General features: G+C 46.6%; 1 protein-coding gene across 1 annotated transcript in view; it reads left to right on the plus strand.

Annotated features, from left to right (window-relative positions):
* The window catches only part of LOC122811972 (beta-adrenergic receptor kinase 1-like), a 2,445,913-nt gene that overhangs the window by 914,957 nt on the left and 1,514,460 nt on the right, over nucleotides 1-16,496 (plus strand). The window lies entirely within an intron of this gene.

The raw sequence follows: 16,496 nt of genomic DNA on the forward strand, positions 1-16,496 counted from the left end.
CCCAACATTTATGCCCAAGGTGGTGTCCAGTGTGGCCCTCAACCAAACCATTCACTTGCCTACCTTTTATCCAAACCCACAGAACAAGGGTGAGAAAATTCTGCATTCTTTGGACATACACAGGCAGCTACGCTGCTACTTGGACAGAACTAAAGCTTTCAGAAAGACTGAGCAACTTTTAGTGTCATATGCTGCAGGATCACAAGGAAAGGCTATCTCAAAACAGACTATTTCTAAATGGATAGGTCATTGCATCCGTTTCTGCTATTCTCAGCATGGCAAATCAGTGCCTAAGGCCATTAGGCCTCATTCTACCAGTGCAGCAGCCACTTCAGCAGCCTTCCTCAGAGGAGTACCAACCAAAGACATCTTAGAGGCTGCAAGTTGGAGTTCAGTGCACACTTTTACAAAGCACTACCACTTACCTCTTCACTCTAAATCCAGAGCAGGCTTTGCCACTGCAGTGCTGCAGGGCCTCATAGCCTCTCCTAACCCTATTTAGCTCAGCCACCCATACTCAGCTTTGGGATTCAACCCAAGAGTAATGACTGCAACAGTGAAACACGATGAACATAGTACAGTTGTTTACCTACCATAAATGTAGATGTTCGAGTGTATTCACTGTTGCAGTCCAGGTTACCCTCCCTCCATCCCCCTTTCTTTTGCTGGGGTTCATCTGTACTTCTCTATTTTATACAACCTTTGTGGTGTATTTGTTTGTAGATGAAGGAAATGTTTCTTTACTGCATGTATGTTTAGTTGCATAATATATTTAGCCTACCCTTTTGGGGGCATCTGACATCTGGGGCAAGAAAAACTGAAGAAAATGGCATTGGCTGCATCTTTTATACCCCTGGCGCACTGACGTCAGGGAAGAGGCGACAGCAACCGACGCCGGACCAGGACTTTGGAATTCAGGCTGATTGCGGGTAGCCTGCCAGCAGGATAACCCAAGAGTAATGACTGCAACAGTGAATACACTCGAACATCTACATTTATGGTAGGTACACAACTGTAATTTTCTGCTACTTGCATCGTGGTAAAACGGTGCCCATGGGCATTAGGTCTCATTCCACCAGGGCTGCAGCTACATCAGCAGCTTTTCTCAGAGAGGTACCAACCAAAGACAGTCTAGAAGCTGCTATTTGGAGTTCTGTTCATACTTTTACAAAGCATTATCATTTGCCTCTCTTCTCTAAGTCCAGGGCAGGCTTTGCCACTGCAGTTCTGCAGGGCCTTATAGCCACCCCTAATGCTATTTAGCTTCAGCCTCCCATCCATAGCTTTGGGATTCTACTCAAATGTAATGACTGCAACAGTGAAACATGAAAAACATAGTACAGTTGTGTACACTTACCATAAATGTAGATGTTCGAGTGTATTCACTGTTGCAGTCCAGGTTACCCGCCCACCGTCCCCCTTTTATTCTGGAGCTTCTCTTTCCTTCACTATATTCTACAGCCTTTGTGGTGTATTTGCTTTTAGATGAAAGTAAAGTTTATGTTGTTGCATGTATATATAGTTTATATATTCTTATATATATATATTTTTGCTCCCCATTTGTGGGGCACCTGACATCTGGGACAAGAAAAACTAAAGAAAATGGCATTGGCTGCCTGTTTTATACCCCTGATGTCATGGAAGAGGCAGCAACCGACGCAGGACCCAAGACTTTAGAATTCAGGCCAACTGAGGGCAACCTGCCAGCAGATTACCCAAATGTAATGACTGCAACACTGAATACACTCGAACATCTACATTTATGGTAAGTGTACACAACTGTACTTTGAGTCCCCCAGATCAACCTACTGCATGTTTTTGGAATGTGGGAGGAAACTGGAACACCAAGAGAAAACCCATGGAAACACAGGGATGGCATGCAGACTTAGTACAGAGGGCACCCCATCCAAGAACCAAACAAGAAGACATTTTCATGTGAGAAGGTACCACTACCTGTTGCACCCCTCTACTGCCATCTGTGATTAAACTGGAGAGACATCGTTTGGGGGGGTGCAGGAGATCCAAAATATGTTTTTTGTATGGATCATTGTCACAGTAGCCTTATCCACCAGGACTTCTGCTGCAGAAGGCCAAATATCTAACCTGACTGAGCTTTGCAAGCCCCCCCCCCCCATCCATGTCCTCTTTATTCTGTTTTGCTGCAGTATGATTTGCACTCATACCACATTTTACAAGTGTTGTCAGTCCAGCAGTTTGGCCTGTTCATCCACAGCTGGCAGGTAAGTACCCTTTTGTGGGACCCTTTCTTGTCTGTGTAAATATTTCTATTTTGAGGTTTCTGGATTGTTGTTGGTTGTAGTTGGAAATTGTGCATGTTAAGACAGAAAAGCATAATAAGTGTACGTTTGATATGCTAACTCGCAACAGAGATTTTCATTCTGTTTGTTTAGTCTAACACCTACCTCCTACTGTATCTGTGCTAAAGTCAACAAAAAGATGACGATGCAAAGATAGTTGGCTGTCTGGAACGACCTGGTTAGTTAAAACTGGAGGTCATGTCCCAGCAGGCTGCGATTATCTTACTGCATTAATCAGTCACCCATTTCAAATACCCCATCAAAGAATAAAGATAATGGAAAAGCACTTCTGAGAGGTGGAGTAAAAGAAGACCTTGAGGGTTTCCCAAGCCTCAAGAGCATTAGAACCGGAGAGGTGTCTTCAGTCCAGCTTCTGCATCTATTATGCTTGAGGCCTCTGGTAATGCTCTGCTGGAGATCTCTGTGCCTTTGGGAACCCATCATGTCTTCCATTGCTGAAGAATGTTTCTACTGTCAGTCTGGATACATCACCCCTGGTTTTAGAATATGATGCTCATCTTGTGATGAGAGGTGGAGGTCAGTATCCCCTGGTTCTTGTGCACAAGGACATCTGTAGATGTAATCTGGAGGTATGGGATTCCCTGCCATGTGTCCAGGTTGCTGAGATGGTCACTGTAACTCCAAATCAAGGACCCATATATTCATGCCTTAGGTATATGCCTTTACAGCCCCTTTGCCAAAGCCTGCTATACAGGCAGCAGGTGGAGCCTCTTACTTCTCTTTCTCCATGTTCCCTCCCAGGCTGGTTCAAACTGTCTCAAGCCTTTATAGCCTTTTTCTAATAGGTTACAGCTTAGATATGCCTAACTGTCTGTGTTGGTTATCCTCCTTAGAATAGGGAAAGGGAACCCTCCCCCTTTGAGGAGTTGGAGTCCTGAAATTCCAAGGAGGAAGACCTAATATACTTTTTATAGATGTGTTCCCCTTTGGTCTGAGATATTGACAGTGAGGTACCTTGTCCTCTGTATCTTCTGCAATTTTAGTTTTCTTCTCTTAAGGTACAGTTAGCAGCTACCTCAAATTTTCACACTGGCTGTGAAGATTGCTTCTTGGCTACTTATAAGCTTTGCAAGACCTTTCTCATTGGAGTTTTCCATCTTTGTTTCCTAAATAGAGAACTGGTGCCTCCAATAGATCTCATTTTTATGCTTGAAGCATTAACTAAGTCACCATTTGAACCAGCACCCTCTGCACCTTTGAAAATTTTCTCCAGGAAAACCTTGTTCTTGGTGGCTATAACTTATGCCAGTGTCAAGAGTTGCAGGCCCTGTCCAGTAAGAGCAGTGCTGTACCCTAGTCAGCAAATACAAAATAAATACATTTACGTATAAAGCTTTTCTTGGTGTAAGACACCTGTTGCTAGACTTTGTAGTAGTAGGCAGTCTCCATCAATCTAATGTTGGATGTTCTTCATAGTCCGTGTTGCAGTAGTAATTCTTGGGTCTTCCTGCCATGCAGAAGCCTGCAACCATCCTAATTCCTTGAATCTCTTCATCATCCTTAACCAACGGATGCCTGATGGCTGAATTTCCGATGTCAGAGTATAAGAGGGGCATCCACTGGGTGATTTTCCACATGTTCTTTGTGTTTCACTGTTGCAGTCATTACATTTTGGGAATCTGCTGACAGGTTGCCCTCAGTCGGCCTGATTAACAAAGTCGTGGGTCCTGCATCGGATGCTGTCCCTTCTTCCATGACGTCAGGTCGTCAGGGCTATAAAACATGCAGCAGACACCATTACATCAGTCTTTCTTGCCGCGTGAAGCAGAAGAAGTTCGCAAGTGCCGGTCGGCCGACTCCTGAAATTTTCGTTTTCGAGTGTCAGAACTGAAGTCTTCAACTAAAAAGCCAAGTACCCCATTGGGGAAACTTTTTCTTGCTCCTTACCGATGTCAGTAAAATTTAATAATTGCATTACTTGTGGGAAGCAAATACCTCATAAGGATTTTCATTTGTACTGTATTCCTTGCCTAGGCCCTGACCACAACGTATGTTGCTGTTGGTTTTGTGTTAAATTTAATCAACGCACTATTAAAGTCGGTATATTTTTACTTCCAAATATTTTGGATCACGCTTTAATTATCCAGAAATGTCGGTAAGCAATCCGACTACCGGAATGCCTAAAAAACGCAAAGAAAAGGACAGAAACAGACCGCTGAGGCCCAAAACTGATGATGACGCTTCTCCTAAGCCAGTCGTCAGTTTGCCGGTACTCAGTGAGGTGCTTTTGCAGCCCCTGATACCCGCTACTTCTGATTCGCAGGCCTCTACATTCGGAGTACGGTATGTCCCGAGATGCTTCAGTTATGGAACTTGCGGATGTCTCTACCTTAGATGGGTCCGGAGCCGCTGTGTAGGCATCGGCTTCTGAGGGTGTTTTCAGGCCTACAGATTTTTATATTAGACCGACGCCATCTTCAAAACTAAGGCCAAAATCTATGTCTAAAAAACTGACACCTGGGCCATATGTGCAGGCCTTTATGCCTAAAAAACAAATGATCAAAATGGCTGAAGATTTAATTACTCTGATCAGGGGTAGCCAACCCCCCCCTTCTAAGAGGCCTAGGCAAGACATTGATTATGAATCTTCTGAACAGGATTCTATTTCTTCTGACTCTTCTAATGAACAGGATTTGTCTATACCTACTTTTGAGGACTCTGATGCAGAAGATTCCATTCCTTCTGCTTCTCCCCCTGAGGATTTATCTTTTGGGGAAATTTTACAAACCTTACAGGAACATTTCCACTGGGAAAGTCAGGATTTCTCTGAATCTAAAAAGAGACTTAGGGATTTTCTTCTTCTTCCTCAACATAGGCCTTTGGCTATACTTCCTGTCCGAGACATTGTTGATGATGGTTTTTCAGAAACTAGTATGGCTCCTGATTCCCTGCTCTCCGGCTCCTTGTAAGCCAGACAGGTACTACAAGGTTCCTGACTCCCACAAATTCCTTTTCAAGAATCCTATTGCAGATCCTGAAACCATTTCTACTGCTAAAAATCCTACTACTCCTGATAGAGATTCCAGGGCGCTGAATAGATGGGGTAAGAAGGTTTACACCTCTGCAACCTTGTCAATCAAGGCTTTAAACTGTCAATTTCATATGCTTAAATACCAGCAGCATATCATGGGACTGCTTAAACAGAAAATTATGTTAATTTCTGACTGCGTGGAAAATAAAGATTTACAGGATTTATTGCATTCAGCTGAACAAATTGGAAAACATACTTTGCAATGTGGTTTTGATTCTTTGGAGGCCTCTTGCAGGGCTACTGTAACTGGCTCTGTGCTAAGAAGGCATGCTTGGCTCAAAGAGCAAACTCTGCCTGATCATGTTAAAGCAAAATTGTTGGATGCTCCTTTACAACAGGACAGTCTCTTTGGTAATATGGCTGAAGAAGTTTTAAAAAAGATGGAAGATAAAGCTAAATCTATGCAAACTGTGAAAGATTTCTTACAAGTGCAACCTCCAAGTTTTAGTAGGTACTGGCCTACTAAGAACTGATCCTTTCCAGTTCCTTCGAGAGCCACTCAAGTCAAACCCAGACATTCCAAAAGCTCCAGGTTTCAGTCACAAGGGACTTTTAGATGAAAACAATGGGGTGCCTCCTCCTCTAAATCTGGAAACAACAAGGCACCTCCCTATGACAAGCAGTCTCAATGACTTCCCTCTACACTTACCAAGCACTTAACTTTCAGCCGCCCCTTTTTTTGGGGGGGGACTGGCATTTCATGTAAGGAACTGGCAACTTATAACCCAGGACAATTGGGTTTTAAATATAGTATCCCAGTGATACAGATTTCATTTCCACACGTTGCCAATCCCAAATGGATGGCCAGACCTGCCCCCAAATCAGTGGGCAGAGGCCCAGAAACCAGTACTGTCTCCCATGAACATGGGAGCTATTCAGCCAGTCCTAGAAGAGGAAAAGGGACGAGGTTTCTATTCAAGACTTTTCCTGGTACCTGGAAAAGACAAATCATGGTGTCCAATTCTGGACTTATCTACTCTAAACACATTTCTGGACATTCCAGAATTCAAGATGCTGACTCTTCAACAGTTACTTCCTATGCTAGACAAAGATGCCTGGTTGGTGACTCTAGACTTAAGAGGCTTACCTGCATATCCCAATCAGGGAATCTTGCAGAAGATACCTCCGCTTCAAAGGAGGCTATTTGCATTACCAGATGTTCTTCGTGTTTCACTGTTGCAGTCATTACATTTGGGTAATCTGCTGGCAGGTTGCCCTCAGTCGGCTTGAATTCCAAAGTCTTGGGTCCTGCATCGGTTGCTGTCTTCTCTTCCATGATGTCAGGTCGTCAGGAGTATAAAACATGCAGCCGACGCCATTTTCTTTAGTCTTTCTTGACACGCGGTGCCCGAAGCAGAGGCATTTCGCAAGTGCTGGTCGGCCGACTACTGAAATATTCGAGTTTGAGTTTCAGATCCAAAGTCTTCACTAAAGCTAAGTACCCCATTGGGGAAACTTTTTTCTTGCTTTTTACTGATGTCAGAAAAAGTTAATTGTATTACTTGTGGGAAGCAAATACCTCATAAGGATTTCCATTTATACTATATTCCTTGCCTAGGGCCTGATCACAACGTGCCTGGCTGTTGATTTTTTGCTAGATTTAACCAACGCACTATTAAGCGTTGGTATTTTTTGCATTTAAGTTATTTGGAAACAGATTTAACTACTCAGAAATGTCGGATAGCAATCTGACTACCGGAGTACATAAAAAACGCAAAGAAAGGTCAGAGAAAGGCAGTCGATATCCAAAACCGACGACGAAGCTTGTCCTAAGCCAGTCGCCGGTTCACCGGTACTCAGTGAGGCGCTTTCACAGCCCCTGATACTCACTACCTTCAAGTCGCAGGCCTCTACCGACACCCACTTGGAGTCCGGCATGCCACAAGATACTTGAAGGTATTGGACCGACAGATGTATCTCCCTCAGATGGGTTCGGAGCTGCCGAGCAGACACCGGCTTCTGAGGGTGTATTCAGTCCTCAACATTTGTATATCAAACCGATGACAGCTGCAAAACCAAAGACAAAAGCAACTTCTAAAACTAAAAAAACGACGTATGAGCCATTTGCACAGGCCTCTATGCCTAAAAAGCAGATTATCAAAATGGCTGAAGACCTTATTACCTTGATCAGGGGTACCCATCCCCCTCCAGATAAGAGGCCTAGGCAAGACACTGATTATGAATCTTCAGATCAGGTTTCTATTTCTTCTGATTCCTCTGCTGATCAGGAATTATCTATACCTCCCTATGAGGATTCTGATGCTGAGGAGTCTGTTCCATCTGCATCTCCTCCTGAGGATTATTCATTTGGAGAAACCTTGCATACTTTGAGGGAGCATTTTTACAGCGAGAGTCAAGACTTTGTAGAATCAAAAAAGAGGCTCAGGGATTTCCTTCTTTTCCCTCAGCACAAGCCTTTAGCCATTCCCCCTGTTTTCGACATTGTGGATGATGTGTTTTCGGAGTCAAGCTTGACCCCTGATTCCTTACCTCCGGCTCCCAGTAAGCCTGACACATATTACAGGGTCCCTGACTCACATAAATGTTTATTTAGAAACCCTGCTGCTGATCCTGAAACTATTTTACAGGGTCCGAAGGGAGATGTTCATCGTGTTACACTGCTGCAGTCATTACACTTGGGTTATCCTGCCATCAGGCGGTCCCGCAGTCGGCCAGAGTTCCAAAGTCTTGGTCCGGCGTCAGTTGCTGTTGCCACCTCCCTGACGTCAGTGCGTCAGGGGTATATAAGATGCAGTCGACACCATTTTCTTCAGTCTTTCTTGCTGCGCGGTGCCCGAAGCAAAAGCAGTTCGCAAGTGCCGGTCGGCCGTCTCCTGAGATTTTCATTCCGAATCCAGAACTGAAGTCTTCTACAAAGCTAAGTACCCCGTTGGGGAAACTTTTTCTTGCCTCAGACCAATGTCAGTAAAAGCTAATAACTGTATTTCTTGTGGGAAGCAAATACCTCATAAGGATTTCCATTCCTATTGTATCCCATACCTAGGCCCTGGCCACGACGTTACTAGTCGGTTTTGTGCTAGGTTTAACAAGCGCACTATTAAACGTCTGTTTGATTTTGCCCGACATTATTTTGGTAGAAAATTCAATTATGCCATGCCGTCGGAACTTCCAACGACCAGAATACACAAAAAGTGCAAAGACAAGGATAGGCATCCGAGGCCCAAAACTGACGACGAAGCCTCTTCTAGGCCAGTCACCAGTTCTCCAGTTTTCAGCGAGGCACCTTCGCAGCCTCTGACGACCACTTCTGTAGAACCACAAGCCGTCTCTGACTCCCACGTGGAGATGGCTGGGCCTTTGGATGCACAAGCTCTTCAGCCTACCGAGACTAACCTTTCAGAGGGATCCGGAGTAGCTGAGCAACCCACAGCTACAGAGGGTGTCTTTAGACCTACTTAGTTAAGCATTAAACCCTCAGCTAAGTCTAAGACTCCTTTAAAGTCAAAGAAACAAATTCTGTATTCTCCAGGACAGGCCTCCATGCCTAATAAACAAATGCTCAAAATGGCAGAAGACCTAATTACTCTGATCAGGGGGTCCTATCCCCCTCCTGATAAAAGGCCTAGACAGGATACAGGCTATGACTCATCCGACCAGGTGTCCATCTCTTCTGATTCATCCTCAGACTTAGGATGCTCTTTACCCCCTTATGAGGATTCTGATGCTGAGGAATCTATTCCATCAGCCTCACCGCCTGAGGACTACTCCTTTGGGAAAACCCTACGTACCATGAGGGAGCATTTCCACTGGGAAGGCGAGGATTACTCAGAATCCAAGAAAAGGCTCAGAGACTTCCTTTTATTACCTGAACACAGACCCCTTGCTATTCCGCCAGTGTTAGATATTGTCGATGATGTGTATACTGAATCCAGCTTAAATCCTGATTCCTTACCTCCAGCCCCTGTTAAACCTGACAGATACTACACAGTCCCTGACTCACATAAATTTCTATATAAAAGCCCTGTCGCTGACCCTGAAACTATTTCTCAGGGACCCAAAGGAGTTAAGGCCTCATCAGCCAAGAATCCAGTTCCCTCTGACAGAGATTCCAGAGCATTAGACAGATGGGGAAAGAAAGTATATACGTCTGCAACTTTAGCAATGAGAGCCTTAAATTGCCAGTTTCACATGCTAAAATATCAGCAATTTTTACTGTCTCAGTTAAAACAAAAAATGCTTCCAGAATCAGATCCTCCTAATTTTAAAGAAATGCAGGATTTATTGCATGCATCTGAACAAGTGGGAAAGTATACTTTGCAATGTGGCTTTGATTCTGTAGAGGCCTCCTGCAGAGCAGCAGTTACAGGCTCTGTTATTAGAAGACATTCTTGGTTAAAAGAAAGAGAAGTTATGTACTTACCATAACGTTCCATGTTAGTTGTCTTCTTCTCGCCTTCTTTCTTGCTGCCTTAACTCCAAATAACACATCCTGCTGCAAAGGTGCATCCAATAATTTTGCTTTGACATGATCTGATAACGTATGATGTTAAGTTATCAATCTCGCCTTCATTCTTGCTGGATGGGTTCGGAGCCGAACCACGGCTCTGACTCTGCCTAATACTAAAGCTCGAGAGCTATTTTTACTGGCTCGAGGCTATACTATGTCCCATAATGCTAGGCGTGATATACCCAGATCTCGTTTGATAGCTAACACTATGGACATACATGTCCCACCACAAGAGATAATATATTTAACAACTATATCTAACCACCTCTACATATAACCCTTACAAGGGCTACCAAAGGGGAGCAAGAGAGCTAGCTGAGGAGATAACTCTGGTGACAAAAAACACCTCGCACAAGATACTCTAGGTCTTTCCAGGCTAGGGGGATGGAGGGTGGGACGCAAGAAAGAAGGCAAGAAGAAGACAACTAACATGGAACGTTATGGTAGGTACATAACTTCTAAATGTTAAGTTGTCTATCTCGCCTTCATTCTTGCTGGATGGGACAGCGTCCCTAGCACCTTAGTCCCGGGTGGCTCAATGGAACAGACTCTTGAGTACAGTGGAACCAAAATCAGCCCGACTTCTGGAGGCTATGTCCAGTTTGTAATGAGAAATGAAGGTATGAGGGGAGGCCCATGTGGCCGCTGCACAAATAGAATCCATAGGTAACCTTACTTGAAAGGCTACTGAGGAAGCTAATGCTCTAGTTGAATGAGCTCTAGGCTTTGCAGGGAGCTCCTTATGCCTCAATTGATAGATTAATGTGATAAGAGCGGTCAACCATCTGGACAAGGTTACTTTAGAAACTGGCCGGCCTTGCTTTCCTTCAGCGTAAGACAGGAAGAGCTGTTCTGATTTTCTCGTCTGTTTAGTTCTATCCAGATAGAAACGTAGTTGACGGTGAACGTCCAAATGTAATCTTCTCTCAGCTCTATCCGTATAATTTGGGAAGAAGACTGGGAGATCAATGATCTGGTTGAGATTTTTTTCAGAGAGTACCTTAGGTAAAAAAGATGGATTAGTCCTAAGAGTCACTCTATCTTTGTGAAAAACAAGATAAGGGGGGTGCATAGAGAGTGCTTGTAGTTCCGAAACCCTTCTCGCTGAGGTAATGGCTACTAAGAAAAGTGTTTTCCACGAGAGCAGTTTCAACGAACAGGAAGCAGCTGGCTCAAAGGTTGGAAGAATTAAGGAAGACGGTACCAAATTTAGATCCCACGATGGAAGAGGATCTTTAACTGGGGGCCGAAGTAATAGGGTTCCTTTCAGAAAGGCTTTGCAAAGCTTGTGGGACATAATACTGGCCTCTGACAAGCCAACGTGGAAATTTGCAATAGCTGCCAACTGGACCCTGATAGTGGCTGAGGAAGAGCCCATTTGGAAAAGTTCCGCCAAAAATTCTAGAACTGTTTGGACAGGAGCTGTGAACAGGTCAACTTGATTTTTTTCTTGCCCAAACAGAGAACCGTTTCCATTTACTAGCATACGTCCTTCTAGTGTTAGACTTGTGAGAGGCAAGGATAATATCACGTACTGACTGAGAAATTAAGGGAAGCCTGGCTAGGGTTGGAAGTGGAGCAACCAAGCTGTGAGGTTGAGAGATGGAAGGGTTTGGTGCAGCCCACCCGATTGATGGGTTAGAAGGTCTGGCACTGGGTCCAGATGCCAGGGCTGCTCCAGCAGATGACATTGCAGGAACGGAAACCAAACTTGTCGGGGCCAGTAAGGGGCAATGAGGATTATCCTGGATCTCAAGGCAATTGCTTTCTGGACTAACTGAGTAATTAAGGGAAAAGGGGGAAAAGCATACAGAAGACCCCGGGGCCAATCGTGGACTAGAGCGTCTCTGGGAGGGAGACCCGGAAGAGGAAAAAGGGTGAAGAATTCCTGACACTTGCTGTTTTGAGGGGTTGTGAAAAGGTCGCAGCAAGGCTGACCCCACCTTCTGAATATTTGTTCCGCTACTAGCTGGTTGAGAGACCACTCGTAGGGCAGGAGAATGGCCCTGCTCAATCTGTCCGCTATGACGTTGGACTTCCCGAGAATATGCGTTGCTACCAGAAACCGTTGAGAAGAGATCGCCCACTGCCAAAGTCTGAGCGCTTCCCGACATAGGGGGTAGGACCTGGTTCCGCCCTGCTTGTTGATGTACCACACTACAGACATATTGTCTGTCTGAATTGCAATCGTCCCGGTGGGAAGAGAGTCCTGAAGGGCCTGCAACGCCAAAAGTACCGCGCTCATTTCCAAGACATTGATGTACAAGTGGCACTCGAAGGGTTGCCATGTGCCCTGGACTATCCTACCCTGAAAATGCCCCCCCCCACCCTGTCAGGGAGGCATCCATAGTCACGGTGGCAACCGGAGTGGGGAGAACAATGGGTCTGCCTTGAAAAGCACCTGAGGCGAGACCATCCACCAAGGGAGGTGTCTCTTGCATGACTGAGTGATGAGAATGTTGTGTGACATGGGAAGCTGCTGGAAGGACCATTGGGGAAAAAAGCATCCACTGTAGTATCCGCATATGAAAACGAGCTAGGGGGGAGCAAGGTGATTGTTGCTGCCATTAGACCAAGTGCTTTCAGTACAAATCTGGCTTGGACTCTGTCCTCCTGTAGTAGGATTTGGACATGGCTGCGAATGTTTGAAACTCTTTGTGTAGGTAGTTTTGCTGACAACTCCACCGTGTTTAACACAGCGCCTATGAAGGTAATATGCTGACAAGGTGACAAGGCAGACTTTTCAAAGTTTATAGAGATGCCTAGCACTTTGCACGTTTGTACAGCGTAATCCCTGGCTTGAAGTAGTTGGTGCCTGTTGGTGGCAGTAAGGAGACAGTCGTCTAAATATGGAAACACCTGGAATCCTCGTCGTCTCAGGTGAGCCGCAACTACTGCCATGCATTTGGTAAACACCCTGGGGGCTGTGGTGAGGCCAAAGGGCAGGGCTCTGAATTGGTAGTGACTGGGTCCCAGCCGGAAGTGGAGAAACCTTCTGGATCGCCTGTTCATTTTGATATGATAGTACGCATCCTGATGATCTATAGAGCACATCCAATTGTCCTGACCCAGAAAGGGTAGAATGGACTGTAGCGTGACCATCCGGAATTTCGTTCTTTGGACAGACTTGTTCAGCCTGCTGAGATCTAAAATAGGTCTCCAGTCCCCTGTCTTTTTTGGTACGAAAAAGAATTTGGAGTAGATTCTGGATCCTTGTTGGTCTGCCTGGACTGGCTGGATGGCTCTTTTTGATAGCAGCTTTGAAATTTCTGACGCTGCTTGATCTCTCAGACCGGGTGGAACGTCTGGAAGAGGCCCTTTTGGTTGTTGTGGGGTGTGGATGAAGGGGATTCTGTAACCCTTGGATATGATCAACCATACCCATTTGTCTTGCGTGAGGGAATGCCAAGCTTCTGGGTACAGTGAAAGTCTTCCCCCGACTGCCTCCGAAGGTGGACAGTCAGGCAGCTCCTCAGGGGTGCTGGAAGGGTTTGTCAGAGAAAGATTCTCTGCTACCCTGATTTTGCAGACCCCCCTGCCCCTAGGGCGGCGTCTGTTGTTCCCTCCTCTGCAGGGAAGCTCACCACGTGCGTCAGGCAGTACTCCCTGGGGTTTGCGGAACCACATTTTTCCGCCCTTTTGACCCTTAGGGTACAGTCTAGAAGGGGTGGAAAAACAGACTCCCACGGCAGAGAGAGTCTTGCCTTCCTGCTCTCACCTGGTCAATGTATCTTTCACTTGAGGTCCAAACAAGGCAGAACCATCAAAGGGGGTGTTAGTGAAGGACGCCTTGAAGGGGTCAGCAAAGTTGCAAAGCCGCAATCAGGCGTGTATCCTTAGAGCAACGCCCGTGCCTGCGGCCCTACTCGCTCCATCGGCTGCATAAGAAATGAGCCGCATGGAGGAGTTGACCGTCGAGTTCAGGGTTCCCAGCTAGGAGTTTATCTTCTCCTGAGACGCCACAGCTGTTGGGTCCTGTAAGGTATCACCCAGTTCTTTAAGAAGGTCTCTCTGAAGACGGGTGAAATGGCACAGGTAATTCGGCGACCGCATGGCAAAGGTCGCTGAAGAAAACATCCGCTTGCCATACCTATCCATAGTCCTAGATTCCTTATTAGGAGGATGGACAGGTACTGAAAGGTCAGCCAACTCCTTCTTAGTGGCTGCCGCCACCACCATGGCATCAACCGGGATGCCCTTAGAGAGAAACTGCTTGTCTGCAGGGGCAGTAATGAATTTTGTAGGCCTCCGCGGGGTTGGTTCCATAGCATCCGGAGCCATCCAAGCCTTCCGAGCCACCACCTCCATGAGTGGGTCGAAAGGCGGGGACATCCAGGAGGTGGAAGGGCGAGAACCGAACGCATCCAGGTACACCAACTCGTCCTCTGAAGGATTGAGGGCGGACCAGTTCCCCCTCTGTTTAAGGATCTCTAGGATGTCAGAAAAGGAGACCTCCTCAGAGGGGGACCTTGGGGACCCCTCCGAATCATCCAGGTCGGTGTCAGATGTCACTGACTCAGGGGAGTCGACATGCTTCCTCTTGCAAGTCCTCTTCCGAGGGGGCTCCCCCACAGGATCAGGGGAGGCCTCGGAAGAGGAGGAAACATCCAATGGAGCGGCCTGGAGTGCCAGTTCTCTGTGCTTGGGCTCGGGAGGGTAGGCAGGGGCCGAAGCAGGCACCATGGAGGGAGGGGCCGACGAGACAGACCGTGGCGCCGGTATGGGAGCCAGCACGCTCCTCATGACCTCAAAGGCACCCCTGTCAGGCAGGGAAGAGGGACCCAGCTCCAAGGAGATGAGAGCTCCTCCCGGCACTGAGAGGGACGGCTCCAAGGCCGATGGGGCCGAACTCACCTGCGCCGAGGCCCCGAGAGGGAGAACGGGGTCGGACAAGGGTCCGATGCCACTCGCCCCCTCGGAGCTGACGAGGGAGTCTTGGCGCCCGGATCCCTCCAGGGACGGAGCCAATGAAGGGATCGGAGCCGATGAAGGAACTGATAAGGGTGGAATCGGTTCCGATGCCCCCACGGTAGCAAGCCCGACGGCCTCCGGCTCCGAGCTCGAAGGAATAGTCGGAGGAGGAACTTGAGCAGGCATTGGGGTAGCCCCTGTCTGTTGAGATGGGCTATGCAATAATTGGGCCAGCGCCTGTGACTTCAAAAGCCTACTGACTACCCTCTCGAGGTCATGGTCCGAGAGCCTGGAAGACCTAGAGGAGTGAGACTGCTCCGCTCCGACAGCAAGGGGGATTTCGGAGCCGATCTGACAGACTCCAGTGAAGGAGACCTGGAGTGCTTTCGACTTGGGGATGGCTCCGACACCAAAGTCGGAGCCGACTGAGGCCTCGATGTATCTGTTCCAGCCGGAACCGATGAGGCTGAAAGAGGGCCGCTCGGCGCCGGCTCCGAACATGGAGCAGACGATTTGGTGAGCTGTGAAGGTTTTTCAGTCATAGGCTTGGACGGAGAACCTTCAGGCTTAAATAAGCCTCTGAGAATGAGCTTATTTCTGCGTTCCTGCAGGACTCTAGGGCTGAAAGTGTGACAGATGGAACAAGAGTCCTGCAGGTGCAGAGGGCCCAAACAATACATACAAGAAGTGTGACCATCTGTCAGAGACATCTTCTGACAGCACGAGTCACACTTCTTGAATCCCGATACCTTGGTATCCTTGAACATGATATCACAGGGGGATACAGTAGTCTAACACTTGCACTAACACACGAAAAAGACACCATCATCAAAGAAAATTTTTTGTAAAATAATAGTAAAATGGGTCAGAAATTCCACACACACACACACTAAGGGGAATCTGTACTAACTACTAAAGGGAGGGTTAGAGGCCCGACCACCTTAAGGGTGGAAAAAAGGTAGGGAAAAACTACAGAAAAGGGGGGGAAACTAGTCGCTATCTCTAAAAATACTAATTAAATAAACTACTGAGAAAAATTCTATCAAAAAACTAACTAAAGATACAACAATTTAGAATACGACCTGGAGCCGGTGAAAAACCTAACCTCGTAGCTGAAGCAGCAAACGAGGTCTGGGTATATCACGCCTAGCATTATGGGACATAGTATAGCCTCGAGCCGGTAAAAATAGCTCTCGAGCTTTAGTATTAGGCCAAGTTGGAGCCGGGGTTCGGCTCCGAACCCATCCAGCAAGAATGAAGGCGAGATTGACAACTTAACATCATACGTTATCAGATCATGTTAAAGCAAAATTATTGGATGCACCTTTGCAGCAGGATGTGTTATTTGGAGTTAAGGCAGAAGAGGTATTAAAGAAAATGGAGGACAAGGTAAAATCTATGCAAACGGTGAAGGATTTCTTACAGGTTCAGCCTCCTAGATTTAGCAGAAACTGGCCAACTAAGAACTGGTCCTTTCCAATTACAGACAGACCTCAAAAGAGGAAGATACAGATGTCCAAGAGGTAGAGGTCAAACACAAGGTCCATACAGGCCTCGACAATGGGTTTCATCAGGCCAGCAAGAAGGGGAAGACAGGTCACAACCGTATAAAAAGCAGCTCCAATGACTTCCCACTACAGCTGCCAAACAAATCCATCTTGGCAGCCCTGTTGGGAGGAAAACTGGCACTCTTCTACCACAATTGGCAAATGATCACCAAAGACAAATGGGTTCTCAACATTGTATT

The sequence above is a fragment of the Protopterus annectens genome, chromosome 9.part0 (genome assembly GCF_019279795.1).
Source record: "Protopterus annectens isolate FY-2018-M chromosome 9.part0, PAN1.0, whole genome shotgun sequence".
Classification (NCBI taxonomy): Eukaryota; Metazoa; Chordata; order Ceratodontiformes; family Protopteridae; genus Protopterus; species Protopterus annectens.